Genomic DNA, 6,020 nt, shown 5'->3' with positions numbered 1-6,020 from the left:
GAGTTGGGTTTGGTTAAAGGAGATGAGATTTGAGGGGTTTTTATAGGCTAGGAGTGGTAGAGATGAAGGGTTTTGCCTTTATGAATGGTTTTAATGCAAGAGGTGCATTTAAAGAACCGTTAGGACTCTTCGTTTTTCTTGTCTTACACCCCACGAGTCACGTCTGCGACATGATACACGGGTCCCGACATGTAGGGCCATGTAAATTTCTGCCTAAAAATGTCAAATTCTGTTGTAGTACACGGCCCGTGTAAATGAGCTCTGGGACCCGTGTAAATTGTTGTCTCCTGTGTTGCTTTACTGGATATGTTACATGGCTCGTGTCAAATACAAGGAGGCCCATGTATCTCCCTGGCTTTAAGTTATTTTGCTAGAGACATTACACGGTCCGTGTAAATTGGGCTATGGACCCGTGTAACTTTCTGTCTCCCTCAGAGTTACACGGAGTGTGTAAAACTAGTACACGACCCATGTAATTTTTTGATTTTCCAAAATTTTTGTCAAATGAAAAATTTTTATCATCACAACACATGAAATGGATGTAAAGTTTAGCAATAGAGCTACTTCCCTAGTTTTGTCCAATTTTCCCTTTTATGGTTTTGACTTGGTGATTCCTTCCCTCTCTGATTCTCTACTCCCCTTTCCAAAAAATTCCTACAAAATGAAATGCTAATGAGTGCGAAACAAAAATCAATATGAAAAAGGAGAAAAAGAAAAGTTCAGAAAAATTTTTGGGTTGCCTTCCAAAAAGCGCTTGTTTATAGTCTTTAGCTGGACTTTACTTGTTTATGGTCTATCAATAGGATGGTCGAGGGTGCAATTAACTCCCATTTCTATGGGTTCTCCCTAAAAGTAAGGCTTCAGCCTCTGCCCATTAACCTTAAATGCACCTGAGGTTTCGCTCCACACTTCTACTGCTCCATGTGAGAAGACTTGGGTAACCTTGAAAGGTCCAGACCATCTTAATTTTAGCTTCCCTAGAAAGAGTTTCAATCTAGAGTTGAATAAGAGGGCAAGATCTCCTTCTTTTATTTTTTTCCTTGCTATGCACCTGTCATGCCATCGTTTGGTTTTATCCTTGAAAATTTTAGCGTTTTTGTATGCATCCTATCGGATTTCTTTCAACTCATTCAATTGTAGGAGTCTTTTCTCACCAGCAACTTTGAGGTCAAAGTTTAGGATCTGAATTGCCCAGTAAGCTTTATGCTCAAGTTCAACAGGGAGATGGCATGATTTTCCATAAACCAGTCGAAAGGGTGTTGTGCCAATTGGGGTTTTATATGCAGTGTGGTATGCCCATAGCGCATCATCTAACTTCATGCACCAGTCCTTCCTGGATCTGTTTACAGTTTTTTCCAGAATTTGCTTCAGTTCCCTATTTGAGATTTCTACTTAACCGTTGGTTTGAGGATGATAAGGTGTGGCCACCTTGTGAGTCACTCCATACTTTTTCAGTAGTGTTTCGAATTGTTGATTGCAGAAGTGACTTCCTCCATCGCTGATTATTACTCGTGGTGTGCCAAATCTTGTGAAGATGTTCTTCTTAAGTAACTTTGTGACCACTCTAGCATCATTGGTTGGTGTTGCAATTGCTTCTACCCATTTTGACACATAATAAACTCTAACTAGAATATACTTGTTTCCACGGGAAGAGGAAAATGGGCCCATGAAGTCTATTCCCCATACATCAAACAATTCTATCTCAAGTATACCATGTAGTGGCATTTCATTCCTTCTTGAACTGTTACCTGTTCTTTAGCATTGATCACAAGCTAGCATAAAGGATCTTACATCCTTAAACAAATGTGGCCAGTAAAACCCTGCTTGCAAAATCTTGGCTGCGGTTTTTGAGGTGCCGAAGTGTCCTCCATATAGTGATGAATGGCAGTGATGAATGATACTTTTCATATCTTCCTCTAGTATGAATCTTCTTATCGGCCCATCATCACATCTCTTGGATAGTAGAGGTTCCTCCCATATGTAATATCTCACATCATGTAGGAATTTCTTTCTTTGCTGATAAGTCATGTTTGGAGGCAGTACCCTACATACAAGAAAATTAACAAAGTCAGTGTACCACGGGGTCTTGGAGAATGCAAGTAATGGCTCATCAGGAAATGAATCATCAATTGGCAAATCTTCGAAGTCCCCTGTGTACTCCAATTTTAGTCTGGAAAGATGGTCAGCTTCTACATTTTCGGATCCTTTTTTGTCCTTGATTTCAAGGTCAAATTCTTATAGGAGTAGAATCCATCGAATCAGCCTTGGTTTTGCTTCCTTCTTGTTTAAAAGGTATCGGATTGCAGCATGATCTATGAATACAATGACTTTTGACCTAATAAGGTAAGATCTGAACTTGTCTATTGCAAACACCACTGCTAGGAATTCCTTGTCTATGGTGGCATGATTGATTTGCGCATTATCAAGTGTCTTGCTAGCATAATAAATAGCATGGAGCTTTTTATCTTTTCTTTGCCCCAGCACTGCTCTAATTGCAAAATCACTCGCGTCGCACATCACCTCGAATGGTAGCTCCCAATTTAGTGGCTGCATTATTTAAAAGGTAGCAGGGGCATTACAAAGAGCAAAATGCATTCTCCTATATGCAAATGTTCCATAGGGACAAGTGAATGTTGTCTTTTCTTAGTCTTCTGGGTGAATAGGAATTTGAAAGAATCCCAAATACCCATCTAGATAACAGAAATAAGAATGTTTTGCTAACCTTTCTAATATTTGGTCTATGAAGGGGAGAGGAAAATGGTCTTTTCTGGTAGCACTGTTCAATTTCCTATAATCTATGCACATTCGCCAACCAGTGACTACTCTAATAGAGATTAGTTCATTGTTTACATTTTGGATAACAGTTGTCCCACCTTTCTTAGGAACTACATGTACTGCACTAACCCATTTACTATCAAAAATTAGGTATATGATACCTGCATCTAATAGTTTTAAAATTTCTTTCTTGACTACTTCTTTCATGTTTGGGTTAAGTCTTCTTTGGTGTTCGATAGCGGGTTTACTATTTTCTTCCATGGGTATCCTATGCATGCAAATCGAAGGGTTGATTCCCTCAGGTCTTCTATTTTATACCCTATGGCTTTGTTATGGATCCTAAGTTCTCTTAACAATTTTTCCTCTTCTAACTTAGACAGGCTAGCATTGATTATAACAGGATATTTAGAATTTGAGTCTAGAAATGCATACCTCAGTGAGGAAGGGAAAGGTTTAAGCTCTACCTGTTTAGCATTTTCCTGGAGCTTACCTTTGGTTTGTTCCTCCTTCAACTTCTCCATCTCGGAAGCCTTAGCTAAGGGTAGGGGTGGATGAGCTGCAAACTATTGTGTACAGGCTGCTATTTCTATATTTTCATAATCCACTGTGTGGCTGTGCACAATACATGTTTCAAGAGGATCTTTAGGATGTGTCTTATGAAATTCCTTTTCAACTTATTTGTCAATTATGTCAACCTTGAAGCATTCATCATATTCAAATTTGTGTTTCATTATGTTAAACAAATTGAACTCCACTTCTTCTACTCCTACCTTGAGGGTTAGTCACCCATTTTTGATGTCTATGATGGCTCCAGCAGTTGCCAAGAATGGTCTTCCCAAGATGATAGGAATTTGAACATCTTCTTTCATCTCAAGGACAACAAAGTCTATTGGAATAAAGAATTTGCCCACTTTGATAAGGATGTTCTCAAGTATTCCCACAGGATATTTAACAAATCAATCAGCCAATTGCAATGAGATTGTCATGGGCTTCAGTTCTTCAATCTCCAGCTTTTTGCATATTGATAGAAGCATTAAACTGACGCTTGCCCCAAGATCGCAGAGGACCTTGTCTATTTTCTTGTTACCAATGAGGCAGGGTATGGAGAAGCTTCCTGGATCTTTCAACTTTGGAGGTAGTTTGTTTTGTAGTATGGCACTGCATTCTTCTGTTAGAGCTACTGTTCCATAGTCTTCTAGCTTTCTTTTCTTTGACAGAATTTCTTTAAGAAATTTGGCATAGGATGGCATCTGAGAAAGTGCTTTAATGAAGGGGATGTTGATATAAAGTTTCTGTAAAACTTCCAAAAACTTCCAGAACTGCTTGTCCAATTTGGCTTTCTGACATTTCTAACGAAAAGGTAGGGGAGGCTGGTATGGCTTTGGTAATTTCTTTGTCTTTCTTGCTTCCTCTTCTTGATCTTTCTTAGCTTCTTCCTCCTTTTTCTCTGCTTGGCCTTTAGATTTTTCTATGATTTCCTTTGTCAGTTTCACCTCTGGTTGTACTAGAGTTCTCCCACTCCTTAGTGTAAATGCCTTACGATGCTCCCTTAGGTTCATTTCTGATTGGCTAGGCAGTTTGCCAGTAGCCTTACTTGAAGAAGTTGCTTGCTGAGTGATTTAATTCTCTAGCATCTTGTTATGAGTAGCAAGTTAGTCCATTCTGGAAGTCAGCTATTTAATCAATTTATTTTGTTGTTATTGAGCTGCTAGGAATCCTTTCATCATGGTTTCCATGGTCATCTTCAGTTTAGTTTGTTAAGGTTGGAGAGGTAGTGATGGCTGTGCAAAGTTTTGACCTCTGTTCTGAAATCCAAGGGGTGCTGGTGGTTTGTACCCTTGTTGCTTGTTTATTGGCTAGTTCTGCTGATTGGACCATGAGAAATTTGGATGGTTTCTCCATCCAGGGTTATAAGTATTTGAATATGGATTGTTGGGCTCCCTCTGGTTGAAGTTTCCTCCATTATTCACATAGTTCATCTGTTCTATGCAGGGTTCATTGAAATTGTTGTATTTTGAACTCATGTATCCTCCTCCATAGATGTCCTCATGTTGACTATTTGTACCAACTGCGTTGGCTTGCATTCTTTTGAGTATCTTTGTGAGCTAATCAAATTAAGCAATTATCATGCTTGGGGCATTTACTTCCAGGACCCCTGCAGTTCTCCTTGCATTTCCTCTTTCATTTGACCACTCATAATTATGGTATGCAACCCTTTCTAGAAGTTCAAGTGCTTGTGTCACTATTTTCTCCATTAGATCACCTTCTGCAGCTGAATCAACTGTGCTCCTTGTAGAGGGTAGTAACCCATTATAAAAATTTTGCACTAATAGCCAATCCCCTATGCCATGGTGTGGACATTCCCTCTGCAGGTCTTTATATCTTTCCCATGCGTCATAGAGTGATTCTCCTTCCTTTTGTCTGAAGGTGTTGAGCTCAAGCCTCAGTTTTGCAGTCTTTGCAGGTGGAAAATACCTTGCTAGAAAAGCTTGAGAGAGATTTTCCCAAGTGGTGAATGTTCCAGCCAGTTGAGAAAGTAACCACTTCCTTGCTCTGTCCCGAAGGGAGAATGGGAATGCTCTGAGTCTTATTGCTTGATCAGACACTCCATTCATCTTGAATGTGTCACATAGGGCAAGAAAGTACTGGAGGTGATAGTGTGGGTCTTCTGTTGGTGAACCTGCAAACTGGGTTTGTTGAATCATTTAGAGCCATGCTAGTTTTAATTCAAAGTTGTTGGCTTCCACTGTGGGTCTAGTGACACTGGGCTAAAATCCTTAGACAGATGGAGCTCCGTAATCTCTCAAGAATCTTGGTCTATCATTATTATCAGCCATGGTTGGAATTTTAGGATCTCCTTGACTGTGCTCTTGATGTTTCCTTTCCCTTCTGATGGCTCTCAGAGTTTTAACTATCTCCGGATCACAGTCCAAAATTTCCTCTTCTAGCCTTGTTCTAGTCATATACCAGATCGGGCACCTGAGAGAAAAGAAGAGAAATACAACCAGTAAAATAAAATTAGATAACAAATATAATTGCCTAAATCAGCTAAATTGCCTATTGCTTGATATTACTAAAGCCAAAAATGCCTGGCAACGGCGCCAAAAACTTGTTTCACTGGTTTTACAACCCCGTAAGTGCACGGATCGCTAACAAGTAATAAACTGATGAGTAGAGTATTGTTCCTATGAGGAATTTGATTAATAAGCACCAATCTACACAGTAATTTTGACTGTTTAGGCTAT

General features: G+C 39.4%; 1 non-coding gene across 1 annotated transcript; it reads left to right on the top strand.

The window, feature by feature from the left end:
• Positions 1-5,118: 5,118 nt before the first annotated feature.
• On the top strand, positions 5,119-5,225 carry LOC131178134 (small nucleolar RNA R71). Its single transcript, XR_009147267.1, has one exon. It is a non-coding gene; the product is annotated as a small nucleolar RNA R71 (small nucleolar RNA).
• Positions 5,226-6,020: the final 795 nt, after the last annotated feature.

This window comes from Hevea brasiliensis, chromosome 2 (genome assembly GCF_030052815.1).
Source record: "Hevea brasiliensis isolate MT/VB/25A 57/8 chromosome 2, ASM3005281v1, whole genome shotgun sequence".
NCBI lineage: Eukaryota > Viridiplantae > Streptophyta > Magnoliopsida > Malpighiales > Euphorbiaceae > Hevea > Hevea brasiliensis.
The sequence above is the reverse complement of the archived record's forward strand: the minus strand, read 5'-3'. Positions and strand labels throughout refer to the sequence as shown.